Source organism: Mustela putorius, unplaced genomic scaffold, assembly GCF_011764305.1.
Source record: "Mustela putorius furo isolate JIRA1106 unplaced genomic scaffold, ASM1176430v1.1 tig00003942_pilon_pilon_pilon, whole genome shotgun sequence".
Taxonomy (NCBI): domain Eukaryota; kingdom Metazoa; phylum Chordata; class Mammalia; order Carnivora; family Mustelidae; genus Mustela; species Mustela putorius.
In genome coordinates, this window is record NW_025422087.1 from 16228598 (window position 1) to 16254420 (window position 25823).

The window sequence follows — 25823 nt, forward strand, 5'->3', positions numbered from 1 at the left end:
CTGTTCCTGTCTTCTTGTCATTCAGATCTCAACTCTTTTTTCATTTTCTCCAAGCCTTTCCCAAACCACCCAACCAATGAAATGGTCCCCTGTTCTAGTCTTGTTCTCCCACATTGCCTTGTGTAGTTGAATTCAGAATACTTATCCCTGTCTTAGAAATTTCCTTCCTTCCCTCCCTCTTTCCTTCCTTATTTACTCTTTTCTTCCCATCCCCTAGTAGCATGTGAGCTTTTTGAGAGCAAGGAGTTTGCTGTTTTTTCACTTAAAAAAAATTATTTATTTGAGAGAGGAGGAAGGGGCAGAGGGAGAGAGAATCCTGACACAGACGCCTCAGTGCAGGGCTTAGTCTCATGACCCTGAGATCAGGACCTGAGCTGAAATTGAGAGTTTGCTGCTCAAATATTTGAGCCACTCCAGCATCTCTGTTTTTTTCACTTTGGTATCTCTACAGCTCTGAATAAACCACTCAATAAAATTTGGTTGATGGCAGAATGAAGCAGATATTCTTGATCTTAATTAGCTTTAAGACTTCCTTGAAAGTTATTTCACTTCATTTTGCCTTGGTTTTCTTCCTTTGCAAAGTGGGTGGGGGATGGAGAGGCAAGAGATTAAATTGGGTTATCTCAGAAATCCCTGCCATTTAAGCTGTTAGCTTATGAGCTTGGAGGTCTGTTCTAATGGCATTGGTGAATTTGTGCTGACTTAATTACTTTCTTACTCTGACTACTGTTGAAACCAGTAGTGCATATTTACATTTGCAATATTACTGACAGCATTGGAGAGTAAACTCTTACTGCAAAATCAGGTTTCTTGGTGTATCTGGATTACTAAAGAGAGCAGATCTGCAACATGATTTCTGTTTCCATGGTCAAATTTTTTTTTTTTTAAAGATTTTTTATTTATTTATTTGTCAGAGGGTGAGTGAGAGCGAGCACAGGCAGACAGAGTGGAAGGAAGAGTCAGAGGGAGAAGTAGGCTCCCTGCGGAGCAAGGAGCCCGATGTGGGACTCGATCCCAGGACGCTGGGATCATGACCTGAGCCGAAGGCAGCTGCTTAACCAACTGAGCCACCCAGGCGTCCCTCCATGGTCAAATTTATTAAGATAAATTTCTTTGGCATATCCCAGTGCTAGGTTGAACTGAAATGGTATTTAAATATCAGGAAATTTGAGTCAGCTTAATTATTTTTAATCCTGAGAGTTATTTAAATGAAATGTGAGATAATATATGTATATATATAAAATGAGAGTATATAAAAATGTAATTTCTGGAAGATGAATAGCATTAAATAAACTGTAGTTTTTCATTTGGTCCATGTAACTAGAACTTTAGGCATTTGGCACTTTCATTCTTCAGTTACGAAAGCTTTATTGTAAAGAACAAAACCCTTTTTTAAAATAGGTAACAGAGATGAACAGATAATTGATAGCAGAGGAAATATAAGCAGCTGGTAGCAGAATGTTAGATCTTATCAGTAACCAAAGAAAGGCTTAGTAAAGCAAAATGAAATACTATTTTATACCCATTTCAGTTTTTAAAAAAATACTAATAACATAAGCCTGGTTAGATTTTAGTAAAGTGGGCATATCAAATACTGCCGGTAGTTTGTAATTTGGCAATATGTATCTAGAATTCTTAGACTGCTCATAACCTTTTAATAAATGTTCAATTTAGTAATTTCATTTCTGAGAATATTCTAAAGAAATAACAGAAAAAAGGGAAAAGACAGAAAAACAGGTGTTATGTTAGCTTAAGGAAATGGCTATAACATTTAAGGAAAGGTGAATATAACATTTAAAGTATGTAAGAAAAAGAGGAATGAACTGATTGCTGATTGATTAGTGTGGTAAGATTATGGAATGTATTTTTTTTTCTAAATCTAACCTCTTATAATAAGAAACTTTTAATAACTTTTTTCTATAATGAAAAAAAGTATAAATAAAGTCAGGTTTTGCTTGCTGTGATAATTTAGTTAGTATAATTAGGATTGCCAGATCTAGCAAGTAAAAATACATATGATGTTTGGGAGATGGTTACACTAAAAACTACTGTTTACCTGAAATTTTAATTGGATGTCCTGTGTTTTATCTGACAAGCCTAAGTGTAACATATTTTGGTGATAGCTGAGTGTTACGGGGAAATGTTGGGACACTGCGCTTCCCAAATATTTCTAAGTATTGTTTTTAATTCAGGTAACTTTTTTTTTTTTTTTTAAATCCAGGATTATTTAGCTGGGAGAATTACTGTTTTTTTTTTTTTCTTAAGATTTTATTTATTTATGTGACAGACAGTGAGAGCAGGAACACAAGCGGGGGTGGGGGGTGGGCAGTGGGAGATGGAGAAGCAGGCTTCCTGCTGAGCAGGGAGCTCAGTGCAATGTGGAGCTCAATCCCAGGACCCTGAGATCAGGACCTGAGCCGAAGGCAGCTGCTTAACCAACTGAGCCACCCAGGCGCCCCGGGAAAATTACTCTTATGGGCTAGTTTTATTTCAGGACTAGCTTTTGAGTGATGGTTAAAGGAAATATGCTTTAATATTTGACAAGAGCAATTTTTAAAAAACCTTATTAATAAAAATACAATATTTGATGTTGCCTGTTTACCTTAGGTAGAATGAATTTGGAGACAAGTAAGGCTGGAGTCAGGAGGGCAATTTAGAAAACTATTACAGTAATCCAAGTTAGGGAAGTAGGTGGAAGTAGTGAAGTTGGAGAGGATAAACAGATTTAAGAAGTTCTTGTGAAGGGGGCGCCTGGGTAGCTCAGTGGGTTGAAGCCTCTGCCTTCGGCTCAGGTCATGGTCCCAGGGTCCTAGGATCGAGCCCCGAATGGGGCTCTCTGCCCAGCGGGGAGCCTGCTTCCCCCTCTCTCTCTGCGTGCCTCTCTGCCTACTTGTGATCTCTGTCTGTGAAATAAATAAATAAAATCTTAAAAAAAAAAAGTTCTTGTGAGGTAAAATTAATTGGACTTTGTCATATATTAGATTTAGGGGTGAGAGAAGTGATTCTTGGGCCTTTTTATCAAGAGGGGTTAAAGGAAGAATGCAGTTTTGGGGAAAAAAATAGGAGCTCAAGGTTTAATATCTATAAAGTAAATATTGTAGATGTCTGTAGGCAATTTGACAAACGGTTATAAAACTTGAGAGATGTTTGGGTTTGAAAAGTGCTAATTGGGGGACGCCTGGGTGGCTCAGTTGGTTAAGCAGCTGCCTTCGGCTCAGGTCATGATCTCAGCGTCCTGGGATCGAGTCCCACATCGGGCTCCTTGCTCAGCAGGAAGCCTGCTTCTCCCTCTGCCTCTGCCTGCCATTCTGTCTGCCTGTGCTCGCTCTCTCCCACTCTCTCTCTCTGATTAAAAAAAAAAAAAAATCTTTAATAAAAAAAATGAAAAGTGCTAATTGGGACTAAGTAGAATAGAAAAGGCCCAGAATAGAATTCTGAGGAGCTCCCTTTTAGAGATGGAAGAGTAATTTGTTTAAAAAAAAAAAAAAGACTGTTTCTAAAAATTTGCACATTTCTATATTTTTCTACTATTTATTTGTATTTATTTCTCTTAATTTTGCTTTATTACATCCTTCTTCTGTTAGATTATAGACCCAGTTAGGCAGGACCATATCTCTTTTGTTCACCTCCATGTGTACAGTACTTAGTACATAGTATACAGTTAACATATAGTTTTTGAAGCTATGATTATAGTTTTGTGTATTTTGGTATTCCTTTTGTTCCTCATTATAATGTCCTTTTTTTTTTTTTTTTAAAGATTTTATTTATTTATTTATTAGATCAAGAGAGCGAGCACAAGCAGGGAGAACAGCAGGACGGGGAAGGCACTGTGCTGAGCAAGAAGTCCTATATGGGACTTGATCCCAGGACCCTGGGATCATGACCTGAGCCAAAGGCAGCCATGTAACCGACTGAGCCACCCAGGTGTCCCTTAATGTCTTAATTGTGGGCATTCATTTTGGGAAACTTTGTTCTATTGTACAATCAATTATTCTCTTTATTTTTTTTTTTTTTAAAGATTTTTATTTATTTGAGAGAGAGTGAGAGAGCATGTGAGGAGGGGAGGGACAGAGAGAGAAGCAGACTCTCTGTTGAGTGGGGAGCCTGATGCAGGGCTCTATGCAGGGACTACAGGATCATGACCTGAGCCAAAGGCAGGCTCTTAACTGATACCCAGGCACCCCTGATTTCTCTTTAAATCAGTTTCATATAGATATATTTTTAACTTTTCATTATGGAAAATTTCAAATTTATAAGAAGGAGTAGTTTACTTAAAAACCAAATAACCATCTACATTTAACAGTTTTTATGTTTATTTTTATCCCTTTTTTTTGTGTAACACTACAAATTACAGAGATTGATTCATTTTATCCCTAAATATTTATTTATTTATTTGTTTGTTTGTTTATTTTGGGGGGGCAGAGGGAGAGAGAGAATCATAAGCAGGTTCCTTACCCAGTATTGAACCTGACATGTGGGTTGATCTCACAACCCTGAGATCATGACCTGAGCTGAAATCAAGAGTCGGACACTTCACTGACTGAGTCATCCAGGCACCCTTATACATAAATATTTAAATGCATCTTTAAAAAATAAGAACATTTTCTCACATAACCATAACACATCCTCACATTCTTTCACCTAACAGTTTCTTAGTATCATAAAAAAAACCTAGCCCATATCAAGATTTTGCTACTTGTAACAGAAGTGTCTGTATTATTTTACTAGGGCTACTGTGACAAAATACCAACAGACTGGGTGGCTTAAACAATTTATTTTCGCACAGTTCTGGAAACTGGAAGTCCAAGGTAAAGGTGTTGGCAGATTTTATTTCTCCTGAGGACTCTTTTGGCTTATCAGTAGCCACCTTCTCCCTTTGTCCTCACATGGTCTTTCACACATGGATTTGTGTGTACATGCTGGGGTCTCTGTATCTCCCTGTAAGGACTCGTCAGATTGGATTAAGGCCTAACTAATGGCCTCATTTTAAAGGCCCTCCCTCTAAATACAGTCACATTCTGAGATATTTGGGGTGGTTAGGGCTTGATCATATAAATTTGGCAGGATATAGTTCAGCCCATAAAAATGTCTCTTATTGCTGGTTTGTTCAAATCAAGACATAATCTAGGACTATGCAGTTGCATTTAGTAACACAATTCCTCACTTTCTCCTTTTTCTTCTTATGGGTGTCCAGACATCTAGCCAGTTCTGTAAAACGTTCCACATTTTGAATTTGTCTGGCTTATTTCATTGTTTTCTGTTTTTTGTATTTCCTGTAAACTAAAAGCTAGATTTATTTATTTACTTAAAGATTTTATTTATTTATTTGACAGAGAGGTCACAAGTAGGCAGAGCAGCAGGCGTGGTGGGAGGTGGAAAGCAGGCTCTTCCTGAACAGAGAGCCCAGTATGGGGCTTGATCCCAGGACCCTGAGATCACGACCTGAGCTGAAGGCAGATGCTTAACCCACTGAGCACCCAGGCACCCCTAAAAGCTAGATTTAAAGGTTTGTTTAAATTAAAACATTTTGGCCACCCATGTTTATAGTTGCTGCTGTATAGATCATAATTTATTATATCTGGAGACATATGTCTGATTGTCCGGGTTTTCATGATGTTGAGATTATTTCCTGGATAAAGTGGTGACACAGTCTAATCTTTTTGTTATCAAGTTTGCTTTTTTATCTTACAGCCAACAAGTTATTTGTGGTATAAAATTTTTCTCTAGATATCATATGTTTTTTTTCTGTTTTTAAGTAGGCTCCATGCCCAACATGGGGGTTGAACTCATGCCCCTGAGGTTGAGTGTCACAGCCTCCACTGACTGAGCCAGCCAGGCTACCATATAGCCTTGAGAGTTGTCGTTTAGGGTAATGTGGTTGCCTGAATGCCACTATTGTTGTTATGAAGAGTGAACATTGTCATTTTTTTTCTTTTTTAGCAGTTGAATCCCTTTCTTGTATTTGATATATTCCCCCAATTTATGAGTCAGAGCCACCTTTTCTCTAAAAGTTAAAGATGTTAGATGCTTTATTCCCAGCCCCCTTTTCAAATAGGGCATGGTACATACCTAGATTCCATCAGCCAAATACAAATTATGTCCAAAATTAGAGGACCTCTTAGGGCTCATAGACTCCATTGAAATGTGATTTTATAGAGAGGAGGGATCTGTTAGTGCTGTCTGCCATCCTTCTGTGTTTAATGCTAGGGTCTGTGAAATGTGGAAAGATCTGGAGATGCCTTATAATCCTTTTAAATCTAACTTCAGGATCTGCTGGCTAGGGACTACTCAGTAAATACTGTACTTGAAATGGAGAAAATTGTATGCCCCTTGCTTTGAGAATGACAGAAGTAAAGTACTTCGGAGGGTAATTTAAAATTTTATTTCTATTAGGTTTTACTTAAAATCATTTTTTCCATTTCAAGAAATATAAAATTATATCTTCAAGTAATTATTTCTTGAAGTTTTCTGCTTTTATTTTAAAATCCTGTGTAGTGTATTGTAATACATTTAAAAGAAAGATAAAGTAAAAAGGAAATTCTGCTTCTCCCCATTTGTTGATTGATGAACACACACATGGAAAAAAAAAAAAGAGAAATGGGCTTATAATAGACAGTATATTTTGAATATCTTTCTGTGGCAATTTTATGGTAGCATAATACCATGGAACTCACTGTACTGTTTCCTTATTGTTAGATGTTTAGATTCCCTCCTCTGCTCTCTATCTGCCTGTCCCCCCACTGAAAACAGTACTAATACGTGTGCCCTTGTTATTGTATTATCACATATTTTGGGGATATTTAGCTGGGACAGATTTTTGTGGATGGATCATTATGTACATTTACTTTGAAATTCGGTTTAAAAGTTAAAACAGAATTAAATGTTGACTTCAAGCTCTTTCTGGACACTAATGTTCACACTCACTTGGTAGAGATGGGAAGACGGTCTGATGAACAACGGAAGGTGTTTATCAGATAGAGTATTGTAAGTAGAAGCTTCCAAGGAAAGTCTCAGCATGCCTGAGTTTCAGGTAGAGGGTGAAGATGCAGGGATTGTTTTTTTAAAAAAGATTTATTTCTTTAGAGAGAGCTAGTGGCCGGAGGAGGGGCAGAGTGAGAGGGAGAGAATCTCAAGCAGGCTCTGTGCTCAGCACTGACCCTGACTTGGACCCACTATCCTGAGAACATGGCCTGAGTTGGAATCAAGTGTTGGCTGCTCAGCTGACTGAGCCACCTAGGCGTCCCACAAAGATTGTTAATCTCACAAAGTTATAGCTAATCCTCACTTTTTCATTTTGATGCAGAAATAATTTTTGAAAGATTTTGATGGTATTTTGCTAAGCAGGTATTTTAAATTGCTTTCTAGTGAGAAATGGAATTATAGTCCTTTTTTGGGTTAAATATGGTCTGTTTTGATTTAAAAGTAATGCACATGATAAACATTTACATAGTTTAGAATGTCTGTATCTTCTGCATAGATCCCTGTTCTCATTTCATCCAACCTGTAAAGAACTGGTAAGGTCAATTATTCAGAGGCTGATTTACCAATTCATCTTTATGATGTCCTTTCATTCATTTTATTAGACCATTTTTTTTTAAAGATTTTATTTATTTATTTGACAGATAGATCACAAGTAGGCAGAGAGGCAGGCAGAGAGAGGAAGGGAAGCAGGCTCCCTGCTGAGCAGAGAGCCCGATGTGGGGCTCGATCCCAGGACCCTGGGACCATGAACTGAGCCGAAAGCAGAGGCTTTAACCCACTGAGCCACCCAGGCGCCCCTTTATTAGACCATTTTACTGTTCTACTTTCATATAATGCAAGTATGGACATATAAGGGAGAGAGAGGAGAGAGTGATGATGTCTGGAAGATCATGGGTTAGTTAAAAAAGTTGATTAAAGCAGGGGGTCATGAAAAAACCTAACACACATGCACCTTAATCATGTTAACTTGAAATCCGTGTGAACCTTACCAAGCTTTTGATGTAGGACCAAGCCCTTCTGGCATTTTTTATCTTGGTTTTTCTTGCACATGCCTCATTTATAATGCTTTTAGTTTTTATTAGTGCACTTAGAATAAAACCTTAAAAATCTTTAACATGTGCTACAAATCTACAGTATCTGTCCCATTGCCAGTATCTAAGAAATCTATTCTTCCTTTGGTTTTCTGTGATCAGATTATTCAGGCATTTCAATTTTCTTTCTTTTTTGGGGGGGTGTTTTTAATTTCTTTTTTTTTTTAAGATTTTATTTTTAAGTAATCTCTCTAGCCAGTGTGGGGCTTGAACTCACAACCCCGAGATCAAGAGTCGCATGCTCCACTGACTGAGCTGCCAGGTGCCCCTGGCTTTTTGATTTCTGAAACTTGACGTAGGTTTTCCATAACCTGGAATTATCTTTTCTCCAAATCTTTGGGTAAAGAATCGTATCTCAAATGCCCAGATTCAGAGAAGCATCCTTGATATTCCCTAATATTCCAATCTGAAGTAGGCTACCCCTCCTCCTACTAATATCACCTTGTGGTTTTGTTTCATTCTCCTTGATGTATTTGAGAAGTACATATTTGTGTGTTTGTTGATTTTCTGCCTTCTTCACAAAACTGAGGGCTGCATGAAGATGAGGTCCATCTCTGTTAGGTTACCATGTCTGTGCTTAGAGCAGCATCTGGCATATAATAAGCTGATGTATTTGTATACCTGATTAATCAAATGTTTATTAATTACAGTATGTCAGACACTGAGGGACATTAACTAATAAAATGCCACTTAGTTACATTATTCATAGTCTATTGTATATTTTTAAGTGGAAATGTGTACATCTAAACATGCATATATTCAGTAAAATACAGGACACTTAAATTCTGAGATGATAATATTAGAACATGCAAATTTTATGCTAAAATAAATAGAGCCCTTTTTAGAATGTAGGAGGAAATGTTGCTTAAACTTTTAAAAATAGTTATTCATCCATTTTTCATTGACACTACCTTGAGAATTCTGATCATCTTATGGAAAGCTTTGAAAAGCTAGGAAGATCATAGGCACTATTATTAATAATTGTAGCTTTTTTTCCCCCTAAAGTAATTAAGGTTTTCCTCGTGAGTCTGCATAAAGTAGAGATACTTCCCTCTGGAGAACTAAACTGGTTTGAAATGTAGAACTGGAAGGAGAGCATAGGTAATTAAAGCTAATATACTGTGATTTTGAGTTGTTGCGTCTTAAGATCTCTTGCCCTTAATAAGATGTGCTGAAATAAACAGAATGGTAGGCATCATTTGTAAAGCTTTTCCATTAAAAAAAATATATTTTATTTGTTTAGTAGACAGAGAGCTAGAGAGAGAGCACAAGTAAGCAGAGCGGCAGGGAGAGGGGGAGAGAGAGAAGCAGACTCTCTGCTGAGCAGGGAGCCTGATGTGGGGCTCGATCCCAGGACCCTGGAATCATGACCCAGGCCGAAGGCAGCCGCTTAACCAACTGAGCCACCCGAGCGCCCCACGCTTTTCCATTTTAATCATGGTTTTGTTTTTGCATGACCTGAAATTCTATGATTTGGTAGGGTATACTTTATATAAAGAACCATGTGCAGTTAGTGTTTTGCTTTCACGTTTATATTAAATCTATGAAATGGGTTTCCTGACTATGGGTGAATGAATTAGCTTTTCAAATCCCATTATAGTTGTAAAGTGGATCTGGATTTGGTATTTGTATGGGTTGTCTAATGTAATTAAAACATTAAAAATTATTTTTGTTGAAATGATCTTGCTAGATAGAAATTATTCTTTGAAATGTGTAAGTTTAACCCATTCATTTAACAAGTGTGATATTGTCAGGTGGGGCGCTATGTTCCTGACACTTTTTTGGGAACTGGAAATACAATGATGAATAAAGGGTACTTGCTGTCTTAGCAGAACTGGTTGTAATTGATGACACAGACATATAAATAAGTGGTATAAGTGCTAGGGTATGAGTATAAATTAAAATTTTGTAGAAGCACTGTAAAAGCAGTGATTGACTCTTTTTGGAAGAGCTGGAGAAAGTTTCTAGGTTGTTAATCCAGACAAATTCAACTGTTGGGATTTTACCCTCCCCAGTTTGTGTAAAATATGGCTTTTTAAACTACCTGCATAGAACCCCAAAGGCAGAGGAGAGTAAGAATGCCCGTTGGAAGTTCAGGATGTACCTCAGGGTAGGTTGAAAATTTCTTAAATTTTCGGTTTTATCTTAAGAATTCCTAGTATGCTGCATTTCTTTGCATACTGATTATATAAATATAGAAATATGTTAAAAAATGTTTACTTATTAGAGTGCGTGTGAGAGAGAGAGCATGAGCAGAGGGGAGGGAGAGGGAGAAGCAGAGTTTCTGCTGAGCAAGGAGTGCTATGTGTGGCTTGAATCCCAGATCCCAGGATCCTGAGATCTTGACCTGAGCTGAAGGGAGCCGCTTAACCAACTGAACCACCCAGGTGCCCCTAAATATAGAAATATTTTAATTACTACCAGAAAAGAAACATTCACTGCTGGTCTATTAATTTTGGAATACTGGAGTGAATGAACAAAGCTGATACTACATACAAAGTTTAGCATTCACCTTCCTTTTCCTCGTGTAACGCCAGCATGTCTCAGTTTATGCCTGGAGATATATGTATACCGGTTTGAGAAAAAACAGATTAGTCAATCAGATCATGGAACATTGCATTCTTCTTCTTCCTTTCCCTCCCACATTCCTGTTGTGTTCTTTCTCCTTGGTTTTTACCTCTGGTTTAATGACTACTGCTCGGTATGCCGTGATCAGCTTGCTTACTGCCTGCTAGTTTTTATCAGCCAGTGAACAGAGAGCAATACTAGAAGATGTTTGGGGGGCATAACCAGGGAAGTTTCTGGATTATAGAGAAAATCCGAGTCAGAAGCATTCATAACACAAGGAAATAATCAGATTTGGCTCATCAAAGTAAGTAAAGGTTTAGGAAGGCTCCTGTATTATTAGAGGGAAGATGGGCCAGACTAATAAGCCTTGGGGTGAGAATGTGGGACTAAGAGCAATGGTAGAGTCCAGTTTCTGAGCAGCAACAAGAAAGCTGGTGGTGTTAACTTAGATTTTTTTTCAAAGTGGTCAGACTAAATGGTCTGAATATTTCATATATTGAAGTAAGTGCATGTTCAAAAATAGGTTCTCTCTGGGGCGCCCGGGTGGCTCAGTGGGTTAAGCTGCTGCCTTCGGCTCAGGTCATGATCTCAGGGTCCTGGGATCGAGTCCCGCATCGGGCTCTCTGCTCAGCAGGGAGCCTGCTTCCTCCTCTCTCTCTCTGCCTGCCTCTCTGCCTACTTGTGATCTCTCTGTGAAATAAATAAACAAAATCTTTAAAAAAAAATAGGTTCTCTCTGAAACCTTATGGTTACACATGAAGTCATGTCACTGACTTATTCTGCATATGATAATAGCCATCTCTGTGGTTCACCTGATGTTGTTAGTATTAATGACAGCTGCTTCATCTCAAACCTATGCTGTACGTGTTTCTCTGACTGGACTTTGCTTGCCAGTTGGAGGTTCAGGAGGGTCTAATGGAGTTACTTCTGCACCTCTCCAGGTTTTTAACTAATTGACAACAGAAACAAGGTGCCAAATGTGGGACAAAAATGAAGTATTGAGCTTTATTACTGGTAAAGGTAGATTGGAAAATGTTGTGAGGTTTTCAGTATTGCACTCCTCCTAGGAAGAAGTGAAAGCCCCCACATAGAAGTGGAACAGAAGAATCAGTTTCCTTTTCAATGCAGTGACTCATGACACCTGCTGTAGCCACAATCCCCTCCCGATGGAAACTTTGGGCAAACAGCTAGGCAGGCATGTTTTAAACCATTCACCCTGGTCCACCCTTCTGCCCCTCCACTGGGCTTGAGATGGGCATCTGAACTGACCTATGGGCAGTCATTGTAGGAGATAGACCACTGCATAGTGGTTGATGTGGCTGCTTCAAATTTGGACTCCATATTTACATAGCTGTAGGAGCTAGAACAAAGTCCTTCATTTGTAAGGTGGGAATGCAGTTTAGTGATTATTGTGAATATAAACAAAAAGATAACTAGAATGCCCAACACTATTTGGTTCATAGAAAGCATTTAATAAAAGTGATAAAACTGTTATTTGTGACTTACAGTGCGTTCTCAACTAATTAGACTTTAAATCTTTAAAAATTACAACTGCACCATTAAACATATAGTATGTTATACTTGTTACGTTCCTAAGTTATACTGTTATTGGAAAACATGTATCCTTTGAAATTAATATTGCATCTTTGATCTGCTCATTTCCCAAGAGCAAAAGGCTATCATTGTTTTTATGCTGATGTGCTCTTACATTACAGACTTGCATATGGGTGTTACTCAGACCATGAGGGATAGGTTTTCATTTTCTTGTCAGAGTGAAATCTCAATAATGTTCTCTGTATTTTGGGGGAAGGGAGCATATGGTCAGCTGTCATTACTGAATACTTATTTCCTAGGTGCCTCAAGTGTCATTGGAAGTAGGTTTAATTTATTTGAGCCAACACGGTATATATATATATATATATATATATATATATATATATATATATATATATATATATATACATACATACATACACACACACACATACACATACACATATATATATTTTAAGATTTTATTTATTTATTTGACAGACAGAGATCACAAGTAGGCAGAGAGGCAGGGAGAAAGCAGGCTCCCCGCCAAGCAGAGAGCCCGATGCGGGACTCTATCCCAGGACCCCGAGATCATGACCTGAGCTGAAGGCAGAGGCTTTAACCCACTGAGCCACCCAGGCACCCACGTTAATATTTTTTTAAAAAGATTTTTATTTATTTGACAGAGATCACAAGTAGGCAGAGAAGCAGGCAGAGAGAGAGAGAGGGAAGCAGGCTCCTTGCTGAGCAGAGAGCCTGATGCAGGGCTCGATCCCAGGATCATGTCCTGAGCTGAAGGCAGAGGCCTAACCCACTGAGCCACCCAGGCGCCCCAACATGTTAATAGTTTGAAAAAGATGTGTTATTTATTTTAGTGTGTAGCAGAAAACATTGACTTGACTTAAACTTTATGTATGAATGCTTTGTGTGCATAATTATTGCTTAGTATGTATTTGTTGACTGGTCTCTTGCTATACATTTGTTTACTCAGATACATTAAGGGAGCTCCTAAGGTACCTTTCAAGATTTGAATATGTGTAATAGAATAAATAGTTCCTTTATCAGTAGAATGAAGTATGGTTAAAACATAGGTTTAATTGTATATAGCCTGTTTGATACTAGAAATTGTAACAAAGTCTGGGATTCCTGGTGCTAAATTGCATTGTCTTTGGGGAAAGAATTCTGGAGCTCTTTTACCAGTTACTACTTATTGATTTGACTTTAAAAAGGAACTTGAGGGGCACCTAGGTGGCTCAGTGGGTTAAAGCCTCTGCCTTCGGCTCAGGTCATCATCCCAGGGTCCTGGGATGGAGCCTCACATTGTCCCCCCCCCCTGCCCCCGCCTCTCTGCCTACTTGTGATCTCTGTCAAATAAATGAATAAAATATTAAAAAAATTAACTTGAAAAAAGCATTTAAGATATGGTTTTGCTAAATTTTCTAAGTTGCTTGGATTAGGTCTGTCCTTCTCACCTTCCTTCTCTCCCTCCTTTCCCTTTTCCCCCTCTGTTTCTCTGACATTTTATTTTAAAAAGTTACTTTGCAGAAGTTACTCTTCATTATGAAGTATGCTACTCTAAAATTTGTACTTGGAAAGGTAGAAAATACCTCATAGTGGAACTGAGCTGAAAGGACAGTAGTTCCTGTGGGGGATTTTGATGCATTACTGGTTGGAAACCAGAAAATGAGGAGATAGAAACTAGAAGTTAGTATTTAGACTGCTGGGAAATGCCTTGTTACTATAGTTAAATGAAGATATTTTCATAGAACCTATCTTTGGTCCATTGTGATTCTCTTGGATATCCCCACTGTCCGGTCAGCCTCTCCCTCTGACCTCTCCCTTTCTTATTTTTAGGGTACATAGGAATCTTCTACAGCATGTATAAGTACATCTCTTTGTGACCTGGGATTTGGCATACTGTTGTACTTTTGTGAAGCATGGAGGATATGGAGAAATTCCCTGCCGCCCCCCTCCCCCCACAGTACAATGTGTAGTTACTAGGTAACTGTATCTAAAACAGATTAGAATTTATTTCAGATTATAGTACTTGAATTTTATTTCAGGATATGTCAAATACAAGTTTCCATGTCTGTGCTTCTCCAACTGTTTATTTTCATCATTCTCTCTTTTTTTTTTTTTTTTTTAATTTTATTTATTTGACAGAGAGAGGTCACAAGTAGGCAGAGAGGCAGGCAGAGAGAGAGAGGAGGAAGCAGGCTCCCTGCTGAGCAGAGAGCCCGATGCGGGACTCGATCCCAGGACCCTGAGATCATGACCTGAGCCGAAGGCAGCGGCTTAACCCACTGAGCCACCCAGGCACCCCTCATCATTCTCTTGATAGGACATATTGAAGTATGTTTTTGGCTTATAGAAGTTTTTGATATATTTTGACAAAACTGTGACAAATTTTAAAAAGCCTTCATCTTTTCATTTTAAAACTTTTATCTTCTGGGGCACCTGGGTGGCTCAGTGGGTTAAAGCCTCTGCCTTTGGCTCAGGTCACTGTCCCAGTGTCTTGGGATCGAACCCCGCATGGGGCTCTCTGCTCGGCAGGGAGCCTGCTTCCTCCTCTCTCTCCGCCTGCCTCTCTGCCTACTTGTGACCTCTCTCTGTCAAATAAATAAATAAAATCTTTAAAAAAAAATAAAAAAATAAAACTTTTATCTTCTGCTTTGTCATAACATCAGGTGTTAATGAAGTGTGCTGGGACCATTGTAAAAGGCTATTAATCTTTAGCATATTAGGTACAAATTACCTAAATGACAAACACAAATAAAAAATAAAGTCAGACAGTTAAGGTGCTGAGATGGGCTCTGACTAGTGGGAAGAAAATTATTAATATTTGAAAAAAGTGAAGTTCAGATGTAGAGTAAATTACTCTTTTGTGCTAATTTTCTTGGAAATGATTTTCCATTTGTAGGACTTGGTTTAAAGGCAGTAATTTTGACATAAAATATTTCAATTTTTTTTGTGTGTGATTTCCTTTGCTCAGAAGCAGGAGAGAATTTCTGCCTCATTTTTTTGCCTTTAGGAAGAAAATACAACAAATAACATTTTAGCTTGTGTGTTAAAAAGATAAGCTGGAGAATTTAAGTGGGAAAAAGAAAACCCTTGACTTCTCAATTTGTGCTTGGGGGTTGGTTTACAGTTGTTAAATTCCCAAGTGTAAACTCTGGCAATCAAGAAGGGGTTGCTTGTAGTGTTTACTGTGTTTATGGCTGTGTATTTATTATCTGGTCCTAGTCATACCCATTAGGACTAGTTTTTTTAAATTTTGTATTTATAACCTATGCTATGTTTTTTATGGTAGAAAAACTTGCTTATTTTACTGTTAGCTCAGCTGTAACTTAACTAGATTAAAAGAATATACCTTTGGTTCAACTAAACTTCAAATCTCCCAGCAATATAGTAATATGAAAATGTCTTGGGAAAATCAGACTCTGCCTTCCCAGCTTAACTGAGACTCTCATATTGGAGCATCTCCACCAAATTTTAGCTTATTAATTGATGGGGTTAGACTGGACATTTTGTACATGTGTACTTGCTTGAATCTTTTAGACTATTGGCATTTTTTTTTTTTAATGTTTGAATTTTAGTTTTAACCGTGGCTTTAAAATGTAGCAGTAGTTAGGGGCGTCTGGGTGGCTCAGTTGGTTGAGTGTCTGACTCTTGGTTTTGGTTCAGGCGGGGAGTCAGCTTGTACCTCTCCCTCTGCTCCCTGCCTCCACTCACATGCTCATTCGTGGGCTCTCTCTTTCAAATAAATAATCTTTAAAATGTAACAATAATTAGATTTGTGAGCCAGGGAGGTCACTTTACTCACTTCTCTTTAACCTAAAGCATTTTATAACCTTTTTAAAATATTTATTTATTTATTTATTTGGCAGAGAGAGAGAGAGAGAGACAGAGAGGAAACACAAGCAGGGGGAATGGGAGAGGGACAAGCAGGCTTCCCACTGAGCAGGGAGCCTGAGGTGGGGCTCGATCCTAGGACCCTGTGGGGTCCTAAAACATTTTATCACTTCTTAGTGGGGTTTAGTCTCAGGATAAAAATATGAATCAGTATAATTAGTTAGAACTTTCTTTTATCTTTCTTCCATCTTCTTTATAAAAATCAGTACAGAGCTGAAAATTGTTATCCTAATGATTGAAGTTGCGGAAAGCTTGGAGTGTTTGAATTCAGGTAAGATTAATTTTAGTGGCAGATATTTTGACTAGAGATGAGGGTCACCTTTTCTTTTTTTCTCTGTAAAAGCATCAGATTATTAAAGCTCTTTCCTAAGATTTTGGAAGTAATTATTAACTTAATATTCAGTGAAAAAAATTGAACTTCTGAAATCAAATAATGAGTGGTTCTCTTTTAACTTCATTTTCTTTCTTTTTCTTTTTCTTTTTTTTTTTTTTTTTTTGTTTATGTTAAGTTTATAAAAACACCTGCATGCCTTGTGGCTTGCAGTGTGATTTAAGGAACCAGTGGTAAGAGCTGTTCAACCTCCTTTATTTTTTATTTTATAAAGATTTTATTTATTTATTTGACAGAGAGAGATCACAAGTAGGCAGAGCGGCAGGCAGAGAGAGAGAGAGAGGAGGAAGCAGGCTCCCTGCTGAGCAGAGAGCCTGATGCGGGACTCGATCCCAGGACCCTGAGATCATGACTTGAGCCGAAGGCAGCGGCCCAACCCACTGAGCCACCCAGGCGCCCCTGTTCAACCTCCTTTAGATGGATGCTTCGTTTTGTAAGCCTGGTATGTGCAGCTTGTGCTGTCCCTTAAACCTATATTTTTGAAACGTTCTCATTTTTATTTTGTATTCAAGGTCAGTAACAGCTAGGATTAATGGTTTGCTCAAGAGTCTAAGCAGTGTTTTTGGGCAGTGGGAGAGAATTGTTTGGAAGGGCTAAACTTTTTGTTTTACTTTATTTTATTTATTTATTTATTTTTAAAGAGGATTGTGTGCATGCATGGGGGGCGTGGGAGGGGCAGGGGAGGGGGAGAGAGAGAGTCTTAACCAGGCTCCACATCCAGTGTGGAGTTCCACCTCACCATCCTGAGATCCTGACCTGAGCCGAAATCAAGAGTTGGACTCTTAACCAACTGTTAAGGCACCCCTGTTTTCCTTTTTTTTTTAAAGAGATCACATAATGCACAAGGTGTATGTGGCACATTGGGAAGCTGCAGAGACACCCTGCGTTATTATAGGTATTAGGGCATAGAGAGCCCTATCTCATCTCATCTCTAAATTTCCATTCTGTAGTGTTAAGTATATAGTAGATGTCCAGTTAATGTTCGAATTAATGAATCCATGGCATGCACGTTAGAAAAGATTCTTTGCTATCTTTTGTGCAAATATTTAATGATTTTTATTCCATTTTTGGAGGTCATCTTCAGGAATTATGATACTATAGTTCCATTATCTCAAAGTTGGAAAATCATAACCTTTTATAGAAATTTTTAGTTTTTATTAAGTGTTCCATTTTTTTATACTTTTTATTTGTTAACCAGTTAATCATCTAAGTGTTCCTCAAGTAATTCAAGGATGGAGGGACTAGTTTCTGGTTTGCAAGGTTACTCTTTACTCTTAAATATAGGAAATCTGTCTCTGTCCCCCCTCTTCTTCAGTCTGTATATATCACATAGTAAATTCCCTAGATTTTAAGGTATGGAGTATTTCAAGACTTGTACTTTGGAGTAGATGTGTTTTTGTATCTCATTTCCATTGCTTATTGGTTGTGTGGTTCTTGAGTTGGTTACTAAACTCCTTTTTAATCTCAATTTACAATGAAATTAACTAAGAAATATAAAGCACCTGGCAGAGCAACTGACAAATAACAAAATGGTAAATGCTAATAACTACCAGCTATGTTTACTAACTTTGTTTACTAAAGGGAAAGCAGAGGTAGTCATGCGAGTTTAGGATCTGTTTGCAATTGAGAATTAAGGAAGATTGTAAAATTGGTAAAATTGTGGCAGTATAGTGAGTTTGTTTTTGAGCAGTTTGGACTCTCTGAATTTGTCTTGTGGGTATAGGCTACTTTTTCTCTTAAACTCAACATTTTAAGAAGGTCCTTGAAATGAGAAAAATCTGAGGAATAATAGTTGCTGAACTTAAAAAAATTTTCAATTTTTATTTTTGTTCTTTGAGGGATTGATTATATGAGAAAGAAGAGTATATATAGCACAGTGCCTCCTACTTAATAAGCTTAATAAATGATAGTAATTTGTGTGTGTGTGTGTGTGTAATGCTGCTTCTCTGGGTGGACTGCTATACTAGTTTTGTGTCTTTGGGTAAGACATTTTAGTGTTCTGTTGTTTCTTCATGTATAAAAATGAGTTCATCTTAGCTCTGCTGTATATTGGGAGGGCTAAATGAGATGGAATGTAAAGTGCATAATACAAAATAAGCACTCACTTAATGTTGATATTATTATTGAATGCATTTTCTTTTGAGAGGCATTATTCCAGAATGGGAAACGCAGGCTCTTTGGAGTCTGGTTGAGTTGGTTTTGAGTTTTGCTTCAGCTGTATGCTAACATTGACCTTGGGCAGATTGCTAAACTATTCCTTTCCTGTTTTCATATCTATAAAATGAGGATAATAGCTACCTTGTAGAGTTTTCAGAAGAATGATGAATACATAGATAACTCAGTAAATGGTAATTATTATTGGCATGATGCTTGTAATTCAGGTCAATAGTATTTTCTTGGCAATGTGAGCCAGCTGGCTGGATTTTTTCTTTGACACTGAGGGCTGTCTGAATTGAGGATTTAGTCTACAAATAAGTCAATTGTGCTTTCTCTATAAAAATAAAACTTCCTGTGAAAGGAGTCAAGATGGAGGAGAAGTAGCAGGCTGAGTCTACTTCAGCTAGCAGGAGATCAGCTAAATAGCTTATCTAAAGATTGCAAACACCTGCAAATCCATCGGCAGATCGAAGAGAAGAACAGCAATTCTAGAAACAGAAAACAACCACTTTCTGAAAGGTAGGACTGGTGGAGAAGTGAATCGAAAGCGATGGGAAGATAGACCCCGGGGGGAGGGGCCGGCTCCCGGCAAGCGGCGGAGCAACGGAGCACAAAATCAGGACTTTTAAAAGTCTGTTCTGCTGAGGGACATCGCCCCAGAGGCTAAACCGAGGCAAAGCCCATGCGGGGTCAGCGTGGCCTCAGGTCCCGCAGGGTCACAGAAGGATCGGGGGTGTCTGAGTGTCGCAGAGCTTGCGGGTATTGGAATGGGAAAGCCGGCCACAGAGACAGAGCCGTCAGTAAGCTCGCAGCTCGGGGTGACCTTGAACCGGTCGCAGGCTCGGTGAGCTCGGAGCGCGGCCGGAGGTCAGGCAGATGGGAGTAACTGGGCGCTGTTTTCTGAGGGCGCACTGAGGAGTGGAGCCCCGGGCTCTCGGCTCCTTCGGGCTGGATACCAGGAGACCGCCATTTGTATTCCTGTCCTCCGGAACTTTATGGAAAGCGCTCAGGGAACAAAAGCTCCAGAAAGCAAACCGGAGCGGATTACTCAGCCCGGCCCCTGGTAAGGGCGGTGCAATTCCGCCTGGGGAAAAGACACTTGAGAATCACTACACCAGGCCCCTCCCCCAGAAGATCAACAAAAAATCTAGCCAAGACCAAGTTCACCTACCAAGGAGTGCGGTTTCAATACCAAGGAGAGCAGCAGAATTCCAGAGGAGGAGAAAGCAAAAGCACAGAACTCATGGCTTTTTCCCTGTGATTTTTTAGTCTTGCAGTTAATTTAATTTTTTTCTTTTTCATTTTTTCTCTTCTTCTGCTAATTTTTTTTAAAACTTTAAACGTTTTTTAACTAGTTTATCTAATATATATATATATATATTTTAAAGATTTTATTTATTTATTTGACAGACAGAGAACACAAGTAGACAGAGGCAGGCAGATAGAGAGGAAGGGAAGCAGGCCCCCTGCTGAGCAGAGAGCCCGATGTGGGACTTGATCCCAGGACCCTGAGATCATGACCTGAGCCGAAGGCAGTGGCTTAACCCACTGAGCCACCTAGGTGCCCTATTTTTTCTTTTTTAGATTCTTTTCTTTTCTTTTTCTTCTTTCTTTCTTTTTGAACCTCTTTTTATCCCCTTTCTCCCCCCTCACGATTTGGGATCTCTTCTGATTTGGTTAAAGCATATTTTCCTGGGGTTGTTGCCACCCTTTTAGTATTTTACTTGCTCCTTCATATACTCTTATCTGGACAAAATGACAAGGCGGAAAAATTCACCACAAAAAAAAGAACAAGAGGCAGTACCGAAGGCTAGGGACCTAATCAATACAGACATTGGTAATATGTCAGATAGAGTTCAGAATGACAATTCTTAAGGTTCTAGCCGGGCTCGAAAAAGGCATGGAAGATATTAGAGAAACCCTCTCGGGAGATATAAAAGCCCTTTCTGGAGAAATAAAAGAACTAAAATCTAACCAAGTTGAAATTAAAAAAAGCTATTAATGAGGTGAAATCAAAAATTGAGGCTCTCACTGCTAGGATAAATGGGGCAGAAGAAAGAATTAGCGATATAGAAGACCAAATGACAGAGAATAAAGAAGCTGAGCAAAAGAGGGACAAACAGCTACTGGACCATGAGGGGAGAATTCAAGAGAGAAGTGACACCATAAGATGAAACAACATTAGAATAATTGGGATTCCAGAAGAAGAAGAGAAGAAAGAGAGAAGGTATACTGGAGAGAATTATTGGGGAGCAGAAGGTATACTGGAGAGAATTATTGGGGAGAATTTCCCCAATATGGCAAAGGGAACGAGCATCAAAATTCAGGAGGTTCAGAGAATGCCCCTCAAAATCAATAAGAATAGACCCACACCCCGTCACCTAATAGTAAAATTTACAAGTCTTAGTGACAAAGAGAAAATCCTGAAGCAGCCCCGGAAAAGAAGTCTGTAACATACAATGGTAAAAATATTAGATTGGCAGCTGACTTATCCACAGAGACCTGGCAGGCCAGAAAGAGCTGGCATGATATTTTCAGAGCACTAAATGAGAAAAACATGCAGCCAAGAATACTGTATGGACCATGAGGGGAGAATTCGAGAGAGAAGTGACACCATAAGATGAAAAAACATTAGAATAATTGGGATTCCAGAAGAAGAAAGAGAGAGGGGAGCAGAAGGTATACTGGAGAGAATTATTGGGGAGAATTTCCCCAATATGGCAAAGGGAACGAGCATCAAGATTCAGGAGGTTCAGAGAACGCCCGTCAAAATCAATAAGAATAGGCCCAGCTAGGCTCTCATTGAAAATAGAAGGAGAGATTAAAAGCTTCCAGGACAAACAAAAACTGAAAGAATTTGCAAACACCAAACCAGCTCTACAGGAAATATTGAAAGGGGTCCTCTAAGCAAAGAGAGAGCTTACAAGTGGTAGATTGGAAAGGAACAGAGACCATATACAGTAACAGTCACCTTACAGGCAATACAATGGCACTAAATTCATATTTCTCCATAGTTACCCTGAATGTTAATGGGCTAAATGCCCCAATCAAAAGATACAGGGTATCAGAATGGATAAAAAAACAAAACCCATCTGGGGCACCTGGGTGGCTCAGTGGGTTAAAGCCTCTGCCTTTGGCTCATGTCGTGATCCCGGGGTCCTGGGATTGAGCCCCGCATCGGGCTCTCTGCTCGGCAGGGAGCCTGCTTCCCGCTCTCTCTCTGCCTGCCTCTCTGCCTACTTGCGATGTCTCTCTCTCTCTCTCTCTCTCTGTCAAATAAAGAAATAAAATCTTTAAAAAAAAAAAAACCATCTATATGTTGCCTCCAAGAAACTCATTTTAAGCCCGAAGACACCTCCAGATTTAAAGTGAGGGGGTGGAAAAGAATTTACCATGCTAATGGACATCAGAAGAAAGCAGGAGTGACAATCCTTAGATCAATTAGATTTTAAGCCAAAGACTATAAGAGATGAGGAAGGACACTATATCATACTCAAAGGGTCTGTCCAACAAGAAGATCTAACAATTTTAAATATCTATGCCCCCAACGTGGGAGCAGCCAACTATATAAACCAATTAATAACAAAATCAAAGAAACACATCAACAATAATACAATAATAGTAGGGGACTTTAACACTCCCCTCACTGAAATGAACAGATCATCCAAGCAAAAGATCAACAAGGAGATAAAGGCCTTAAACGACACACTGGACCAGATGGACATCACAGATATATTCAGAACATTTCATCCCAAAGCAACAGAATACACATTCTTCTCTAGTGCACATGGAACATTCTCCAGAATAGATCACATCCTCAGTCCTAAATCAGGACTCAACCGGTATCAAAAGATTGGGATCATTCCCTGCATATTTTCAGACCACAATGCTCTGAAGCTAGAACTCAACGACAAGAGGAAGTTTGGAAAGAACCCAAATACATTGAGACTAAACAGCATCCTTCTAAAGAATGAATGGGTCAACTGGGAAATTAAAGAAGAATTGAAAAAAATCATGGAAACAAATGATAATGAAAATACAACAGTTCAAAATCTGTGGGACACAACAAAGGCAGTCCTGAGAGGAAAATATATAGCAGTACGAGCCTTTCTCAAGAAACAAGAAAGGTCTCAGGTACACAACCTAACCCTACACCTAAAGGAGCTGGAGAACAAGAAAGAAACTCTAAGCCCAGCAGGAGAAGAGAAATCATAAAGATCAGAGCAGAAATCAATGAAATAGAAACCAAAAAAGCAATAGAACAAATCAACGAAACTAGCAGGTGGTTCTTTGAAGGAATTAATAAAATTGATAAACCCCAGACAGACTTATCAGAAAGAAAAGAGAAAGGACCCAAATAAATAAAATCATGAATGAAAGAGGAGAGATCATAACTAACTCCAAAGAAATACAAACTATTATAAGAACATACTATGAGCAACTCTACGCCAACAAATTTGACAATCTGGAAGAAATGGATGCATTCCTAGAAACATATATACTACCACAACTGAACCAGGAAGAAATAGAAAGCCTGAACAGACCCATAACCAGTAAGGAGACTGAAACAGTCATTAAAAATCTCCAAACAAACAAAAGCCCAGGGCTAGATGGCTTCCCGGGGGAATTCTACCAAACATTTAAAGAAGAACTAATTCCTATTCTCCTGAAAGTGTTCCAAAAAATAGAAATGGAAGGAAAACTTCCAAACTCATTTTATGACGCCAACATCACCTTGATCCCAAAACCAGACAAAGATCCCATCAAAAAAGAGAGCTACAGACCAATATCCTTGATGAACACAGATGCGAAAATTCTCACCAAAATACTAGGCAATAGGATTCAGCAGTGCATTAAAAGGATTATTCACCACGACCAAGTGGGATTTATTCCAGGGCTGCAAGGTTGGTTCAACATCCGCAAATCAGTCAATGTGATACAACACATCCATAAAAGAAAGAACAAGAACCATATGATACTCTCAATAGATGCTGAAAAAGCATTTGACAAAGTACAGCATCCCTTCCTGATCAAAACTCTTCAAAGTGTAGGGATAGAGGGCACATACCTCAATATCATCAAAGCCATCTATGAATAACCCACCGCAAATATCATTCTCAATGGAGAAAAACTGACAGCTTTTCTGCTAAGGTCAGGAACACGGCAGGGATGTCCATTATCACCACTGGTATTCAACATAGTACTAGAAGTCCTAGCCTCAGCAGTCAGACAACAAAAGGAAATTAAAGGCATCCAAATCAGCAAAGAAGAAGTCAAATTATCACTCTTTGTAGATGATATGATACTATATGTGGAAAACCCAAAAGACTCCACTCCAAAACTGCTAGAACTTGTACAGGAATTCAGTAAAGTGTCAGGATATAAAATCAATGCACAGAAATCAGTTGCATTTCTCTACACCAACAACAAGACAGAAGAAAGAGAAATTAAGGAGTCCATCCCATTTACAGTTGCACCCCAAACCATAAGATACCTAGGAATAAACCTAACCAAAGAAGCTACGAATCTATACTCAGAAAACTATAAAGTACTCATGAAAGAAATTGAGGAAGACACAAAGAAATGGAAAAATGTTCCATGTTCCTGGATTGGAAGAATAAATATTGTGAAAATGTCTATGCTACCTAAAGCAATCTACACATTTAATGCAATTCCTATCAAAGTACCAACCATCTGTTTCAAAGAAATGGAACAAATAATTCTAAAATTTATAGGGAACCAGAAAAGACCTCGAATAGCCAAAGGGATATTGAAAAAGAAAGCCAACGTTGGTGGCATCACAATTCCAGACTTCAAGTTCTATTACAAAGCTGTCATCATCAAGACAGCATGGTACTGGCACAAAAACAGACACATAGATCAATGGAACAGAATAGAGAGCCCAGAAATAGACCCTCAACTCTATGGTCAACTAATCTTCGACAAAGCAGGAAAGAATGTCCAATGGAAAAAAGACAGCCTCTTCAATAAATGGTGTTGGGTAATTGGACAGCCACATGCATAAAAATGAAATTGGACCATTTCCTTACACCACACACACAAATAGACTCAAAATGGATGAAGGACCTCAATGTGAGAAAGGAATCCAAATCCATCAAAATCCTTGAGAACACAGGCAGCAACCTCTTCGACCTCAGCCACAGCAACATCTTCCTAGGAACATCGCCAAAGGCAAGGGAAGCAAGGACAAAAATGAACTATTGGGATTTCATCAAGATCAAAAGCTTTTGCACAGCAAAGGAAACAGTTAACAAAATCAAAATACAACTGACAGAATGGGAGAAGATATTTGCAAATGACATATCAGATAAAGGACTAGTGTCCAAAATCTATAAAGATCTTAGCAAACTCAACACCCAAAGAACAAATAATCCAATCAAGAAATGGACAGAGGACATGAACAGACATTTCTGCAAAGAAGACATCCAGATGACCAACAGACACATGAAAAAGTGCTCCATATCTTTTGGCATCAGGGAAATCCAAATCAAAACCACAATGAGATATCACCTCACACCAGTCAGAATGGCTAAAATCAATAAGTCAGGAAATGACAGATGGTGGCGAGGATGTGGAGAAAGTGGAACCCTCCTACACTGTTGGTGGGAATGCAAGCTGGTGCAACCACTCTGGAAAACAGCATGGAGGTTCCTCAAAATGTTGAAAATAGAACTGCCCTATGACCCAGCAATTGCACTACTGGGTATTTACCCTAAAGATACAAACGTAGTGATCCGAAGGGGCACGTGCACCCAAATGTTTATAGCAGCAATGTCCACAATAGCCAAACTATGGAAAGAACCTAGATGTCCATCAACAGATGAGTGGATCAAGAAGATGTGGTATATATATACAATGGAATACTATGCAGCCATCAAAAGAAATGAAATCTTGCCATTTGCGACAATGTGGATGGAACTAGAGCGTATCATGCTTAGTGAAATAAGTGAAGCAGAGAAAGACAACTATCTTATGATCTCCCTGATATGAGGAAATGGTGATGCAACATGGGTGCTTAAGTGGGTAGGAGAATAAATGAAGCAAGATGGGATTGGGAGGGAGACAAACCATAAGTGACTCTTAATCTCACAAAACAAAGTGAGGGTTGCTGGGGGGAGGGCGGTTGGCAGAAGGGGGGTGGGGTTATGGACATTGGGGAGGGTATG

At 38.8% G+C, this 25823-nt stretch overlaps 1 protein-coding gene across 8 annotated transcripts in view; it reads left to right on the forward strand.

The window, feature by feature from the left end:
• The window catches only part of RABGAP1L (RAB GTPase activating protein 1 like), a 778147-nt gene that overhangs the window by 14758 nt on the left and 737566 nt on the right, over positions 1 to 25823 (forward strand). Inside the window, exon 1 of one of the 8 annotated variants that reach the window (XM_045069732.1) lies at positions 16832 to 16921. The exons of the other annotated variants lie outside the window; for them this stretch is intronic. The gene's annotated coding sequence lies outside the window, so the exon portion shown is untranslated. Of the gene's footprint in view, positions 1 to 16831; positions 16922 to 25823 lie in introns of those variants that run through there. 8 annotated transcript variants of the gene reach the window in all.